Source organism: Phascolarctos cinereus, unplaced genomic scaffold (genome assembly GCF_003287225.1).
Source record: "Phascolarctos cinereus isolate Bilbo 61053 unplaced genomic scaffold, phaCin_HiC Scaffold_4;HRSCAF=312, whole genome shotgun sequence".
Classification (NCBI taxonomy): Eukaryota; Metazoa; Chordata; class Mammalia; order Diprotodontia; family Phascolarctidae; genus Phascolarctos; species Phascolarctos cinereus.
Genome location: NW_027555847.1, coordinates 459,051,435 through 459,068,683, shown reverse-complemented (window position 1 = coordinate 459,068,683; position 17,249 = coordinate 459,051,435). Strand labels below are relative to the sequence as shown.

At 35.7% G+C, this 17,249-nt stretch overlaps 1 protein-coding gene across 1 annotated transcript in view; it reads left to right on the top strand.

Moving 5' to 3' along the window:
- KCNB2 (potassium voltage-gated channel subfamily B member 2) overlaps positions 1–17,249 on the top strand; it is a 478,952-nt gene that overhangs the window by 136,529 nt on the left and 325,174 nt on the right.

Sequence of the window (17,249 nt, the reverse complement as noted above, 5' to 3'; positions counted from 1 at the left end):
CAAACAAAAGACTCTGAGATAACAAGAATGAAGCAGAGTTCACCTTTAGCTAGATGAGAGAAAGTTCTTATGATACTATATAACTATGAGTTGATTGCTGCATATTAATTAAGAAAACATGAGACTCCTCTCCAAGCCTTCTTGTTTAAGAGATTATATTATGTGACATTGATTTTAAACTTTGCATGGAAAAAAAATTTAAGGAAACCTTTCTGTGGTGTACTGTGGCTAGGTACTTCTAAATGTTCCCCATTTTCAGGGCTAAATGTATTGAAAAGAACAAAACAGATTAACATTGATAATAAAGAATTTGGAATGATGATGCTTGCTTTATTATGCACATCATTTTTCTAGTTGCTAAAAATAAAGTGGCAACATTGCCCATACTAGAAGAAACATGTTACAATGGAAAGATCTCCCAACCTAGGGTCAAGAGAGGACTGTATCTAAGTAACTTCATCAGCCAAGGCAAATTGTTTAATCTTTGTGAGTCTTCATTTTTTCACTTTAAAATATTGCAAACTTTAATGTACTATATAAATAAAACTAGAACTCATAGCAAAATCCTGGAGAAAGGGAAGGATTTTTGTCAAATAAGAGTGACTACTAAATTGATTCTAACTCCTAGGGATGGCATGAGTAAAAGCATGAAGAATAAAAGATCAACATGAGCTCAGGAGATGAAAACGCATAATTTAGCTAGATTGTAGAACAAGTAAAGGGGTGGTATGAGATGTGGATGGAAATGTAGATAAGTTAGACAAGGGGCCAAACATAAGAAGTGGATTTCAGAGGGAGATGAGGAATTCTGTTTTGATTTTGATAAATTTGAGGAGCTGATAATAACTTTAATTAGCTGACCACAGTTGACATTTCATGTAGGTAGGAAAACATGAATCTTGTCTGCAGACCCAGAGCATATTAACATTAATTTCACTAAATATCATAAGCTTTTCACTCTTATACAGTGAAATTCATCATATCCTTGCATTTTTTAATAACTTTTATTTTTTAAATAGCAGTTTCTAAAAATCCATGTTATTATGGAGTAACCTTTATTAATACACTTATAAATATAATGACCCATTGAGTGAGGTCTGTTTTAAATAAACAACCATTTATGGGTTTTTTTATATTTTCTGTCATCTTAAAGTAGCAAATGCATAATGAACCCAAAGTCCTAAAGTCACACATAGTTTTCCCAAGAGTTACAATACCAGACTTTCTAGTCCTACTATTTCTGGGTATCCCTTCATGGCATCAGAATTACCTTCTGCATCTCTATACTCTGCCCCCCTCCAAACACATTCAATGAAAAATGTTTCTTCTGTACATGGGTTTCAAGAAGATGGCAGCAGAGTCAGTCCCAAAGTGCCACCACCTTAACTCCTTTCCAAGTCGAGTGGCATGACTGGCAATAGAGAGGAAATATCTGAGCTGAGATCCATTTATCCTTTTAGAGCAAGGGATGAATAAGACCATGTAAGTAGTTATGGTTTTGTGTCAGTTTCAGTGTGTCAATATGCTCTTCTGTAGTTCTGCTTTATGAATATAAAGATATCACCTGTGTGCATATATTCAGATAGAGAAAGCTTGATACAGTAGATAGGGAGCTCAATCCAGATCAAGAAGGCTTGGATTAAAACCCCATCTCCAGTGCATACTATGACCAAGGGGAAAATCATTTAACTTCTCTGAACTTTAATTCTCTCAACTGTATAATGGATATGCTGATACCTATAGCAAAAACTGCAGCAGGGGATTCTGAGGCTTTGTTGATAAAATATATGTGTATAAGAAAAGTGACCTTGAAAAAGCTACATAAATTAGGCATCTAAATAGTATAGTGCAGAGACATCAAACTCCTGGCTGGGACAAGCAAGCCAGCCCAAATACAACTGGACCCAGATTAAAATATAATTGAGAAATGTTTAACAAATTAACTAAAAATACAAGACAGCATTTTGTTGTTATTCAGTTGTGTCTGACTTTACATGACCCTGTGGACCATACTGACCATGGGTTTTTCTTGGCAAAGATACTGGAGTGATTTGCCATTTCCTTTTCCAGTGGATTAAGGCAAACAGAGGTTGTGACTTGCCATGAGTCACACAACTAGTAAATGGCTGAGGCTGGATTTGAACTCAGATCTTCCTGATTCTAGGCCCAGTGCTCTATCCACTGAACCATTTAGTTGCCTCCTACAATACAATATAGGTAATGTTAACTTGCAGGGTTTTGAAGTCTGTCTGTGGCTGCAAGGGATCTGTTTTTATTTGAGTTTCACACCGCCAGCATAGTGGATAGAGTTAATAGGGCCTGAGTTCAAATCCTACCTCAGACACCAACGTAATTGTATGATCATAGGCAAGTTACTTAATCTTTCCCAGTCTGAGTTTCCTCATCTGTAAAATGGGAGTAATAATAGCACCTACCTTTCAAGGTTGTTGTGAGCATCAAATGAGATAACATACATAAAGTGCCTTGCGAAGAAATACTACATAAATGCTATCATTATTAATAATTTTGTAATAATGTCAGGTATTGTATCTTTCTTACATTCCACCACCATTAGCCTCTATTATACTTTGCTTGCTTAACCTTATTTATACAGTGAAGGACAGTATAAAATGCCTTCTGTAATCATAGACATCAGACTTCCCTATATGGTAAAATTTCATTATAAATCAGTTCACTATTCTACCAGTTCTGGTGTATTAAAGGTCAAAATCATATCTCTTGTGTATGGATTGACCATACTGTACATCTCTTTCATTTTGACACAGAAAGCAGTTACATAGGTGCTATTTATTCTCTATACTAGCATTAAAAAAGTAAAAACACATATGGAGTATATACTTCATTTATACGTTTATAAAATAAATAAATGGAGACTTTTACTCAACATTATGAGTAACAATGTAGAAGAATTTTATTATATTCTCTGCAAACAGAATTCAATAGATGAGTGTTGAGTAAATTCATATGCTTTGGAGACTGTTGGGTTGCTTTTTTGTTTTGTTTTGTTTTGTTTTTGGAAGAGGAATAGAAGAATTATTTAATTTATTCTAGCATGATATTCCCAATTGCCTCTAAAAGCAAATACAAACTTCTGTTTGGCACACAAAAACTTTCACAAGCTACTCCTAACCTACTTTTCAGTCATCATTTCCAGCCTCCATCATTCCCTTTTTTGTATTGTAGAGTTTAATCAAATGGATCATCTTTCTGTTGTTCATACCTGACACACCATCTCCTGTCCCCAGTCCTTTGTACAGGCTGTCTCCTATTCCTAGAATGTGTTACCTTCTCACACTGTCGACTTCAAAACTTAAACATTTCATACATGAAGCCTTCCCTGATTTCCCAGCTCCTAGTGGTCTCCCTGACTAAATTACTTTGTATTTTGTTATGTGTGTATGTGTATGTATGCATTATATATATATAACATAGTTTTATGTATATGTTGTCTCCCCTAATGGAATGTAAATTTCTTGAGGTAGGGGACTGTTTCATTTTTGTCTTTGTATCACCAGCATATAGCATAGTGATTACACATAGTAGGCACTTAATCGATGTCTGTTGATTGATCATCATGTAGATTTAACTTGGGAGAATTTCTGCCATTTCACAAACAAATGGTTGAGTTAACATTTTTCTCAGGTAACTGGAGTTGGATGATGCACTTCAGAAAGGTGCCACCAGGCCACACCCCTCAGGGTGAGTTCCTTTCTTAAACAATAAGAAAATCCAATTTGCAGCATAAGAAAAATGCTACCTCTTGGACATATTAAAATTCTGCCAACCTTCCAGTTTCAAGATGGATTTGTCAGCCTTTGGGAATAAGATTCCCTTTACAAATAATAATTTCAACACCATGCCTTCCAGCTAACAGAATGTGGAATTAATCTTGACTTTACAACTATGGAGACCAACATCAGAAAAATTGTTCTTAGCACATTTCTTTTTATATATATGTATTTACCACTTAGACAATTCAGTTTGTCTCAGCCAAAAATTTGATGCTGTTCAGATCAGTAAATCTGTTTTCTGAAAAGTCTACTGTTAGATCCATTCAGAACAGGCCAGTTGCCTCCCATCAGCCTAAATCAGCTAAAGTACTGTCAAATAAACTTCTTACTTCTGCAGATCAAGAGGTCTTCTACGCCTGAAAAGAAGCAGAAATACATTTATGTTCTTGTGAATATGATTAAGAATGCCTATTTTATCCATTTTTGAATACTTATGTATAAGTTGTTAATTCATTCATTATGACCCTTTCTGTGTTTTTCAGTCTAACCAGAGAGGTATTTTGATTTTCAGTTCTCTCTGCTTTACTTGGATCTGGGTTTCTGGATTTCTTCCATCACCTTTTCTAAAGAGGGTATTTAAGAGAAAAAATATTAAGTAAATAATGTTAGCAGAGACCATTCCCCCCCACCCCCAAAGCCTCACAAGAAATCCATTTCTCTAAGCGTTTAGAAAGTTAAATTTTTTATATACTCCTCTCCACACAGCTTTGTGCAGTACTTAGGAAATGAGGCCCTCTTAATTACAAACATGACCTACATAAATACAGCTAGTTGTTTCCCCACTCCCTGGGATCTGCAAGGGAAGAATTAAATGTCTTTCACCCTGATGGATTACTTGGCTTCGCTGGAAGCAGTTTGTCTATTTAATTGTCAATCAAAAAAAAATCGGGATATTATCAGAGTGACAGAATCTCAGAGTTAGAATTAACCAATCCCCAAACATTTACTGTGTTTGTTGACAAAACTCTTACTGTGTGAGAGCCATTGTGCTAAGCTCTGAGGATAAAAAGACAAAAATGAAACACACCCTATCCTCAAGGAGCTTATGAGCTTACTTTCTAATGGAGGAGACAACTACCCATATATACAGACAGACACACACATACATATATATGTGGGTGTGTATAGATATATATATATATATATATGCACAATATTTATTATATTTATTAAATCTATCATAATTTACAATATATTTATATGTGAACAAAGACACTGTGAACATTACTAACTACCCTTATGTGAAATATTCAGTTCAAGGCTTAGAAAAGTATTCCTTTATTGTCAGGATTTCCACTTCCTACATTTTTATTTCTTCTTCTAGGCTATTACAGGTTTGTAATATTGTTTTTCAAATGACCTTTTTTCTAATAAGAGCATGATTAGAGAAGAAAGGACCTGATAGTCTTCAATAAGTATATTTGAATAAAACCACTAAAAATTTTCCTAATAATTGGTCTATATTTTTCTTCTGTACATTTTCTTATTATGGGATGTATTTTCCTCCTTTATTTGTTGGTTTAGTCTTTTCTAAAATATTTTTCATCAACCACTTCAGTTTGTGTATAAATACAAAATATTTATTATATTGTATTGTATTAATTATACCAGTAAAATTATATATATATATACATATATATATATATGTATTTGCATGTATGTGTACACATGCATATTATCCTTCTCTGATCATTCTTTTATCAGAAAAGATAATTTGAAAAGCAACACATTTATAGCATATCAATATGCATATCAATATATGACATATGAACATGCAAAACACATACAAAGCAAACACAAAATAACTTTGGAGGTGAAGGCATTTGCAGCTGTGAAGTATGGAGAATGGATTTATAGAGAAGGTAATGCTTGAACTAAGTCTTGAAGGGAGCCAAGGATTTTTAGAGGCAGAAGTAAGATAGAAGCATATTCCAAGTAGAGGGACAGCCAGAAAGTGATTGTGGAACAACACCTATCCTAGTATTATTAGACTGCAGAGTGGGTGGTGGGGAGTAATGTATATATAAAGACTAATAAGATAGCAGGGGACACAGTTCTGAAGAGTTTTAAATGTCAAATGAAAGGACCTAGAGACCATCTAGCCCAACCAATACATGAACAAGGTTTACCTTTTCAAACCACTCAAAAAGTGGTTACCCAATATTTGCTTAATACTTTGAGAGGTAACACATTATTTCCCAAGTCTGTAGATTTTACTTTTATATAGCTGTGATTATTAGACAGCTTTTTTTCTTACATAAAATCTAAATTTGCCTATTTGTAACTTGTACCAATTGTACATTGTTTTGTCCACTGGGGCCATGAAAAAATGCAGCACAGCCCTTCAAATATATTTATTGAAGGCAACTATCAGGTCCTTTCTCTCTAATGATTCTCTTACCACAAAAGGTAATTTGAAAAGGTAATAGCCTACAAGAAGAACTGAAAAACGTAGTAAGTGGGACCCCTGACAATGAAGGAATACTTTTCCAAGCCTTGATCTAAATACTTAACACACAATTAGTGAGTGATGTTCATGGTGTCCTTGTTCATTTTGTAAATGTTCTGTCATATGAATCATTTGTGCTCGGTGTTGTGAATTTAGAATAGGAAGAGGGAAGGCTCATAACTTAGTTACTCTGATAGTAATATTTCACCATTTCTCTTGCTCTTCACCCTTTACAATATAATTAATAGAAGTTTTTCTAATAATTGGCCTGGATTTTTCTTCTATGCATTTTTCCTATTATGAGGTGCATTTGCCTCCTGGGTATTTATTGCTTTTGTCTTTTCTAAAATACATTCCATCAATTACTTCAGTTCTTTAGTCATGTCTTTTGTTGAGAAATTTTGAATTATACCTGTAAATCATATAAAGTGGAATTCACTCATTTTTTAGAGCTAATGATTCTCCAAATTGCAATGACTTTTAAAAAAATCTAACTTTTAAAATATTTAATTCAATTTAACAAGCACTTATTAAGAGCCTACTATATGCAAAGTACAGTGGTAGGCGCTGGGAAGACATAAAAAATCAAAACAGTTAAAGATATTTCTTAGTTCAAAACATGAATTTGACTGACAGAAGGAAATAAAATAAGCATATCAAAAAGATCTTATTCACAGTTGTGTATATAATTTTAGAAGTGTCAATATAGTAAGCAGAAACTTTTCCCAGTTTAGAAAAATCTAATTGATGCCTATGGCAACTTTCAACAGCTATTCCTTCATTAAACCATTACATCATTTATTCTTATGTAAACAGAATAGAAAAACACAACAATTTGACAGAGGCTTCAGTCATACTTGCTTAAAAAGAATGGTTATAATACAATACTATTTTTACTATTGTGATTTATTTTTACTCCTAAGGCAAAATAACCACAATGATTACAGTAATAATAAGAAATAATGTTTTAGATATGCAAGTAGAGGCAGTGTGGCAGTGAGATCGTTAGCCTTGTGTCAGGAATATCTGAGTTAGGTGCCACCACCAACACATACTAGCAATACGATCCTGGGAAAATTACCTAGCCTTTCAATGCTTTAAGCAGCTCTCTTAACTATAAGTTTCAAAGAAGGTACCTATGGTGGTAAAGGGGGTTCTCTCTATTCTAGTGAAGACACAAATTTAGTACCTATCCTTATGCCTTTAGGTTACAAAGCATTTTCCAACAACCCTATGGGGTAAGTAGTACCCTATTTTTACAGAAACTAGATGGTATTGTGCTGTAAGAAATGTTGGAAGGGATGATTTCAGAAAAATCTGGCAAGACCTATATGATCTGATGCAAAGTGAAGTGAGCAGAACCAAGAGAAGAATCTCCATAATAACAGCAATATTGTAAGTGATATTTACAATATTTGAAAGACTAGTAAATGATCAAGGCAATGAACAATTACAGTTCCAAAGGACTCATGATGAAGCATACTATTATCATGTCAGATAGAAAACTAATGAACTTAGAGTGCAGATTGAAGTACATATTTTTCTCTTTATTTTTTTAACATGGCTGCGTGGAAATATGTTTTGCATATGTGTAATAGGTTTTGTTTTTCTTATCATCTCATTGGGTGGAGGAAGAGGGACAAGGAAGGAAAGAATTTGAAACTCAAGAAAAATTAAATATCTTTGTGCTTCAAAAAAAATTTATTTAATTTTTAAAAGAATTTGAAATGCATATTTTTAGAAATCATAAGGAAAGAAGGAAGGAAAAGGGAAGGAAAGAGGGAAAGAGAGAGGAAGGAAGGAGTGAGGGAAGAAGGAAGAGAAGGATAGATAGATAGATAGATAGATAGATAGATAGATAGATAGATAGATAGATAGATAGATAGCTGAAACATAAAAAGAATAGAGCATGAAATCACAAAATAATTGCAAGGTAAAAAAAAATAAGCCTATGAATTCTAAGAACTAATATAAAAGACAAATTCCAGGAGCTCTTGCCTATATAATTTTTAAAACATTCCTACTGTGTAGTAAATTTTAAGCTTTTATTTTACACATGTAATTATTCATTCAATTACCAAAATGAATGAGGTTCAAAACTTCTCATATCTTTATTTGATTTGGAAGTAATCAATAATCACCATCACAATCAGCAATATGCTCATCATTAAAAATTTTTGCTTGAGTATCCAAAGGTTCATGGTCCAGCAGTCTCATATTTAAGACTATATTTTTAGCTCCTGTTATCAAGTAATTTACCACTTACCAAAGGCAGTTAGGTGGCACAGTGGATAAACCAGTGGGCCTGAAGTCAGGAAGACCAGTTCAAATTAAGCCTTAGATACTTAAGAGCTATGTGATCTTGGGCAAACCACCTAACTTCTATACGTCTCAGTTTCCTCAACTACAAAATGGGAATAATGCTAGTACTTACCCCCCAGAGTTATTGTAAGGATCAAATTAGATATTTGTAACATTCTTGGAACAGTGCCTGAACGTGGCAGGTATTTAACTCATTTTGATGGAAAGATCACATGAATAAACAGCAGAATAGAAATAAAACAAATAGAATACAAGCATTAGTTATATAAAATGCATATTATATAACAATAATGTCACATTAAAATATATCTAAGCTTCATTCACACAGAACTCCCAAGGCAAAGTACAAATTAGCTGCTTTTCCCACAGAAATAATTTAAAGAGCAAGTCTGCTATGATATTTCCATATTCTGTAAGAAAAAGGATGTGAAGATGAGTGGAAATCACAAAGAAGAACATAGAGGACATTCATATGTCACTTTAACTTTTATAAATATAGATATGTAACTTTATGAACCATACATATTGTCCACAGAGTACTTTATGAACCTTGGAGCAATCTATAAATGTCATGCATAATCTCATATGGTTATTGTGAGGATTAAATGTGTAATATATATAATATAATTATATATATATATGAATTTGAAGCTCACAACCACTATATGAGGCAGAAAAGGTGCTCAATTTGGACCTGGAATACCTGGAATCAAATACCAGTTCTGTCACCTCCCTGGACGTCATTCTTCCTATCTGTAAAATTTGGACAGAGGTATAATTAATGTGGAATCATTACAAATTTGCCCAGGTTGCCAAATTTGAAAGGTTGCTAAAGTATTTTGGCATAGAAACAATGGAGCTACTCAAATATAAAAAAAATAATTAAAATAGGAAGCTCCAGATGGAACTTTTTCCCCCTCACTTTAAGAAGCTGAACCCCAACTTAGGTCCTCCCAGCTTCAGCCTCATCTTTCTATCCACTCCATGGAAGTAACCTCCTTCCCAACCACCTTATTCTGCTATTCTGGAGTTTCTGGCACTCCTGCCCACAACTGAATTAAATGTTTGTTTTTGTATGACTTGCCCCATATGGAAAAATGTTTAGTTATGAACTCTGAATAATAGGATTGGACTAGATGACCATTAGGGTGCTTTCTAGCTCTAACTCTATACTCCTTATTTTTAATCTTTTTTTTGGCAGGTAGTCAGGTTTAAGTGACTTGCTCAGGGTCTCAGGTCCTTCTGACTCCAGGGATAATGCTCTATCCACTATACAACCTAGCTGTCCCATCCCCATTTTTTAAATGAGAAAATTGAGGCTCAAAGGGGTTAATGTTATGTATTTAATGCAATGTTAAAGTTATTTATCAAAGGCAAAATTTGAACAAGTATCTGTGCTGAAGCCAGGTCTAGTGGTGACAAACATAGCTATAACTCAGATGTCAGGTATTATTACTAAAGCTTTTCTCCCCTGTTATGTAGACTAACACAGTACCACACACAAAGACTGATATACATAGTATAAGATTTTGAGAACCAAGAGAAGACATGGGCTCCTTACCATTATTCTTTACACCATATTGGAGAAATTCCAGGGGAGGGAAATCTTATAAATATCTTACTATGAAGTCGACTATATAATCATCATACCAATTTGAGAATAACTTCACACCTTTCCCCACTAGCAAGGAGTTGAAAACATGGCATGAGCCAATGGAAAGCATGCTGGATTGGGGGTCAGAGGACCTAGGTTGGAGTTCTGGGTCTGCCACTGTTCACCCTGTGATCTTGGGCAAATAACTTCTTAAAGAATTCAGTTTCCTCATCTATACAAGGAGAATGTTGGGCTAAATGACCTCTAAAGTTCCACCCAGCTTTAAACACATGGTCTTCAGCAGTCAAAGAGCGATTTAGTGCTTGAACAAGTTACATACCAATACCTGAGTTGGGGCTCAGGGGGAAAGAAGGTTATGATTGTATAACTCATGGCATAGTGAACAAGGCTAGACTTGGATTCAGAAAGATTTTTATGTATAATACAGCCTGTGCCTTTCTGACTTTGTGACCTCAAGCAAGTCACTTAACCTCAGCCTCAGTAACCTTATCTGTCAAAAGGGAACAATAAAAACATTTGTAGCACTTAGATCACTGGGTTGCTGTGAAGACCCAAGAAAAAATATATGTAAAGTACTTTCTAAACCTTAAAAACTATATAAATATCATTTATTATTATTATTGAATAATAATGCATCATTGGAAATGTGTACATTATGATTTTGTTTTAATTTAGTTGTCAAAGAAAGTTTCAGCTCCTGATGAATCTGATTGAGTTAATGATAGTCAACATCTATTCCTGCAAATGTATTAATGTAGCAGATGCAGCAAATTCACAAAAACTGTTTCTCCCTCCATACAGTTGCCAGTGTGCTAACACATCCTGAATTGTAAATGTTTTCATAGAAATTGACAATGGTACACTGTTCTTTTAGGAAGGCTTCCTGAGCATAATAAAGCTTTGGGAAATTACAATTGTGAAAATAATGGCCCAGTAAACATAGACTGTACCTACATCTCAGCATATTGATAATATCCCTTCCTACGAAAGGGCCAATTTGTGATTTCTCTCCAATTAGCCACGTGGCTCTTTTTTATTGCTTGTACCTCTGTTCAAGCTCTATAAAGATCTCTGCTTACTGAAGGAGAAAAATGACACCTGGCACAAGCTCAGTGTCACTTATGAGAAGTAAATGTCAAGTGTTTGAGAGCAATACATATCATTACTGGTTATGGGGGGATCTTGAATGAAGGCTGTTCTCCTTGAAAACTATGTATCTTCTAACTCTTTGTCCAAGGGCAGTGAACAGATAAGTGACAGGTTAGGACAGCCAGTCAACATGCATTTATTAAGCACCTACTATGTGCAAGGCACTGAGCCAAGTACTGAGGATACAAAGAAAACAAAAAAAACCAGTCCTTTCTGTCAATGACCTCACAGTCAACATACAAACAATATAGATAGGGCCAAAGAGAGAAGGCACTAGAAATCCATGGTGTTATTGTAATCATTCGTGATCCTAATTCTATTGTGTGGTCATTCTCTGTCACACATGATTACCTGTTCATGTTCAATAAAACTGGTTACTACACAATAGGGGTTTTTTTTATTTTAAAAACAAGGTGATGATACGATTTCTGAAATTCCAGCCAGCCACTCACCATATCAAAGAGAACTGGATTTTTTATACTTTCACTACTCAGCTATGAAAATATCTATGCCATTTTCAAAGATTCTTAACCTTATTCTTTTTTGGGGGGGGCATTTTGAATATAAATTTATTTATTTGTAGTTTTCAACATTCATTTCCACAAGTTTTTGAGTTTCAAATTTTCACCCCATCTCACCGTCCCCCCACCCCAAGATGGCATGCATTCTGAATATCCCTTCCCCTAGTCTGTCCTCTTTTCTTTCTCTCCCCCCATCTCTTATCCCCTTCCCCTTCTATTTTCCTGTAGGGCAGGATAGACTTCTGTACCCCATTTCCTTTATTTCTTATTTCCCAATAGCATGTGAAAACTTTTTTTTTAAAACATATGTTTTTAAAACTTTAGGTTTCAAATTTTCTCTCTTCCTCCCTCCCCACCCACCCTCATTGAAAAGGCAAGCAACTCAATATAGGTTGTACATGTGCAGTTATGCAAAACACTTCCATAGTAGACATGTTGTGAAAAACTAACTCTATTTCCCTTAATCCTATTCTGCCCTCCCATTTATTCTATTCTTTTTTTGACCCTGTTCCTCCTCAGAAGTATTTACTTCTGATTACACTCTTTTCCAATCTGCCCTCCTCTCTCACCCCCCTGCTCTCTTGTCCCCTTCTCTCCCTATTTTCTTGTAGGGTAAGACAAACTTCCATACCCAATTGAATGTGTATGTTATTCCCTCCTTAAGCCAAATCCTATGAGAATAAGATTTACTCATTCCCTCTCACCTTCCCCTGCTTCCCCTCCACTGTGAGAACCTTTTCTTTTCTGTTTTTTTACTGTGAGATAATTTACCCCATTCTACCCCTCCCTTTCTTCTTCTCTGAGTATAATCCTCCCTCATCCCTTAATTTTATTCTCCAGATATGACCCCTTAATCTTCAACTCACCCTGTGCCTTCTATCTATCTATCTATCTATCTATCTATCTATCTATCTATCTATCTATCTATATACATACATATAATTTTTTTCCTCCAACTACCCTAATACTGACAAAGGTCTCATGAGTTATAAATATCATCTTTCCATGCAGGAATGTAAACAGTTCAATCTTAATAAGTCTCTTATGATTTCTCTTTCCTGTTTACCTCTTCATGTTCCACTTGAGTCCTGTATTTGAAAGTCAAATTTTCTATTCAGCTCTGGTCTTTTCATCAGGAATGCTTGAAAGTCCTCTATTTCACTGAATGACCATTTTTTCCCCTGAAGGATTATACTCAGTTTTGCTGGGTAGGTGATTCTTGGTTGTAATCCTATCTCCTTTGCCCTCCAGAATATTATATTCCATGCCCTGGGGTCCTTTAATGTAGAAGCTGCTAAATCTTGTGTTATCCTGATTGTGTTTCCACAGTACTTGAATTGTTTCTTCTGGCAGCTTGTAATATTTTCTCCTTGACCTGGGAACTCTGGAATTTGGCTATACATTCCTAGGAGTTTTCCTTTGGGGATCTCTTTCAGGAGGAGATCTGTGGATTCTTTCAATTTCTATTTTGCCCTCTGGTTCTAATATATCAGGCAGTTTTCCTTGATAATTTCTTGAAAGATGATGTCTAGGCTCTTTTTTTGATCATGGCTTTCAGATAGTCCAATAATTTTTAAATTCTCTCTCCTGGATCTATTTTCCAGGTCAGTTGTTTTTCCAATGAGATATTTCACATTGTTTTCTAATTTTTCATTCTTTTGGATTTGTTTTACAGTGTCTTGATTTCTCATAAAGTCACTAGCTTCCAATTGCTCTATTCTAATTTTTAAGGAAGTATTTTCTTCAGTAAGTCTTTTGGACTTCCTTTTCCATTTGGCCAATTTTTCTTTTTAGGGCATTTTCTCCTCATTGGCTTTTTGGACCTCTTTTGCCATTTGGGTTAGGCTATTTTTTAAGGTGTTATTTCTTCAGTATTTTTTTGGGTCTCCTTTAGCAAGCTGTTGACTTGTTTTTCATGATTTTCTTGCATCACTCTCATTTCTCTTTCCAGTTTTTCCTCTGCTTCCCTTACTTGCTTCTCAAAATCCCTTTTGAGCTCTTCCAAGGCCTGGGACTGATTCATATTTTTCTTGGAGGCTTTGGATGTAGGAGCTTTGACTTTGTTGTCTTCTTCTGGTTGTATATTTTGATCTTCTTTTTCACCAAAGTAAGATAATATAGTCTGACTCTTTTTGTGCTGCTTGCTCATGATCCCAGCCAATTACTTGAGTTTTAAACTCTTTGTTAAGGTAAGAGTCTGCTTCCAATGTGGAGAATGTACTGTCCCAAGCTTCAGGGGTTTGTGTAGCTGTTTTCAGAGATACTTGTAGGTACCTGTAAATTTTCAGTTCTTGTAAGGTGGTATGATAAGGGGTGAGGTGTTTACTCCTTTCCTGGCTTGTGACCACAAGTATTCCTTTCTGTCCTGTAACTGTGAGGAGGGGTCCTCTCACGGCCACTACAAGCTCCACCATGCCAGCATTCCTCCTCACCCCAGCACCTCCACCCAGATCTGTGACCCAGATCCACACATGGGCAAAGCAAGAGATTCCTGCCTCAGCACTAGCAAAGAGATCCTTGCAATCCCTCTCTGATCAGCAGCTGGATTCCCCCTCAGTCTGTGGGCTGGAAGCTCAGGAAGCAGCTGCCCCCTCCAGGACCACACTCTTGGGGAATGAAGCTGAGATCCTGCCTTCCTTTCTCAGCACTGACAGAAAGAGACTTTTCCCACTGACTTCTAAGTTGTCTTTGGCATTAGTGGGTTGAGGAGTCTGGAAACCTCCACAGCCGCCCACGATTCACTCCTCTGAGGCCTGCTCCAGGTTCGCTTCAGCCTGCGCTCCCAGCCCGGCATGATACACCTTTCTGATCAATCATCCAGGTTGTTTTGGGCTGGAAATTTGTTTCACTCTATCTTTTTGTGGGTTCTGCTGCTTCAGAATTTGTTTAGAGCCATTTTTTATGAGTATTTGGAGGGGTTTGGGGGAGAGCTTAAGCAAGTCACTGCTTTCACTCTGCCACCTTGGCTCTGCCCCCTTAACCTTTTTCTTTGGAAAACATCTGGTTTTATCAAGAATCAGTTGCACAACTAAGGATGTTATTGAATACAAGGATATCTGATTTCCAAAATAACATGAAATAACCAAGCACCTCATGTTAGTGAAACAAGCAACAACAAAATAATGTTCTTCTTTGTCACCCCTGAACCAGTAGAGGACAGAAATTGGACTTTATGTTGATGTAGTGGCATTTATTCACTCAGAACCTTCAGAGGAAAAAAATGATGTAAATAAAAAGGTTTTTTGTAAATGTCAGCTGTTGGTGGTCAGTATTGCTTTCATTTTTCAGCTGAGGAGAACATGGAATCATTTGCTCAAGTCTGGCTCAAGGGTGGAGACAAAGACAGACATGTTATGAGTGGAGAAGGAACTGCAAGATGTGTGGCTAAGCTATTAGATGTGCTGGCCAGAGAATGTAAAAAGATAGCTGTAAAAGATAAGCATAAGAAGACCACAGTCCCCATATAGACCATGTTAGAAGAAAATTGGTTGATTATTGGAAAAAAAACATGAACAGCACTCATCTCTGCTGTTCCCAAGTGATGGCATTCTAAAAAATAGAAAAGGATTTTTCCTCATATAAGTGAAGGAAAACCATTTACATAGGAGTCAGAAAGTAAGAAAATTGCTCCTTCAAACTTCAGAAAAAAGTTGATGTAATAGTTTCACTGACCTAAAGCGGTTGACTTTTATTTCTTCATTTAATAATGCCTACTACATACCACAAAGCTTGTGGAGGACAGAAAGCCAGCCAACAAATATTTGAGCAGTAAAATATCAGAAAAAGAAAGGCATTTGTTTAGCATGAGATAAGGGAGTATATACAGGAATAATGGCATGGGCATTTCTGCCAAGAATTTTTTTTAATTACTCAATTTATGTTCTGAAATAGTCTCCTGATGGAAGTCATAGCTGAAAATGTGGAGAGAAAAGGGGACAAAAAAGAAAAAGAACAAAGGCAGAGTACAACAGTTTAAAATATGTGGTAAGGAAAAATTCTATGCTAGCCCTCAGGGTATAGACTGACTGACAACCTGATAGATTTCATGCATTACCAGGTTCTCAGATTGTGAGTTGGTTCAGGCCATAGACTGCCTTTGGTCCACACCCACTATTTCCACTGACAGTAATAGGAGACTCATCAGAGATATAAGGCAATTTGCCATCTTGTTTTTATTTATGGGATGATATCATTCTGCTCAGTACAAGAGGTCCATTGCCCCCTGGTTGCACACTTGAGACTGACATAAATGTTAATGGAAGTTCTGTGAATGCTGGAGAAGAAGAATTAAGACCAGAAAGGACTATAACTTTGAAAACATAGTTATTAAAGCCAAAGAAGTTTTCCATAAAAACTCAGCTAGCTTCCCAAGCTGGCTGCATTGCTTTTGTTCAAATCACTTTTCCCCTCCACCTCCCTAATCTAGTCTTTACATATGTATTACATTGCTAAGGATTTGATGATGCAAAATGTGATAAAATGCCAAGGTTTCTCCTGCCAAGGCCTTCATTGCAAAATCAAGTGCCATAATTATGGAACATGAATAAATTGAAAACCAGTTTTAGTTAAATCATAAATAATTGAGACCCATGAACAATGCACCCCAATTCCCATGAACAATTAAATTATTGAACTGTTGCTTTTGAGTCATTAAGAATTATGTATAATATTCCTTCTTTCTCAGAGCATCATGGGAATACTTGCCCATATATCTCCTGGCTAAAGAAAGGGTTTCTATTTCTTATGATGAGAAACTGAAATAATTTTGTTTTTAAAAATTAATTCCCATCTGCTATCTCTGGTTTATTTGTTCTTGCTTTCACTTTCCCTTCTCTCCTTTATGTTCTGATTAAGAATATTTACACTTGTTCTGTAAATCATGTTGCTTGTTATCGTTAACTCTTGCATTGAAAAAGAACCCAAAGGCTCCAATGTATCAGTCCTCTACTAAGTGAACATACTTCTTTATGTTATTCTCAGCTATATAGAGAAATATAAAATCAAGCCTTACATCGTCTCCCCACCAAAATGAATAAAATCATTAGTTAACAATGCCTAAAAGGAATATGGGCTACTAGATTAAAAACAATTTCTGACCACAGTAATTGGAATTTACGTATATGAGATTTTCTCCTTAGGCTCAGTGAAGAGCCAAAGAGCCTCTCCTCGATGAAGAGTCACATATAGAGCCTTTGACTGTGTAAATGAGGGTTAGCCCAATGTCATAGTCAGCCCAAGGAGGAGGTTACAACCAATAGCCTAATATTTAAAGGGTCCAGGGTCTGTATTAGAAAGCAAAGGTCATGATTTTGAATCCTCTTTTGCCACTTACTAGTAAATGACATAAGGCAAATCAATTTTCTCTGTGAATTAGGGCCACT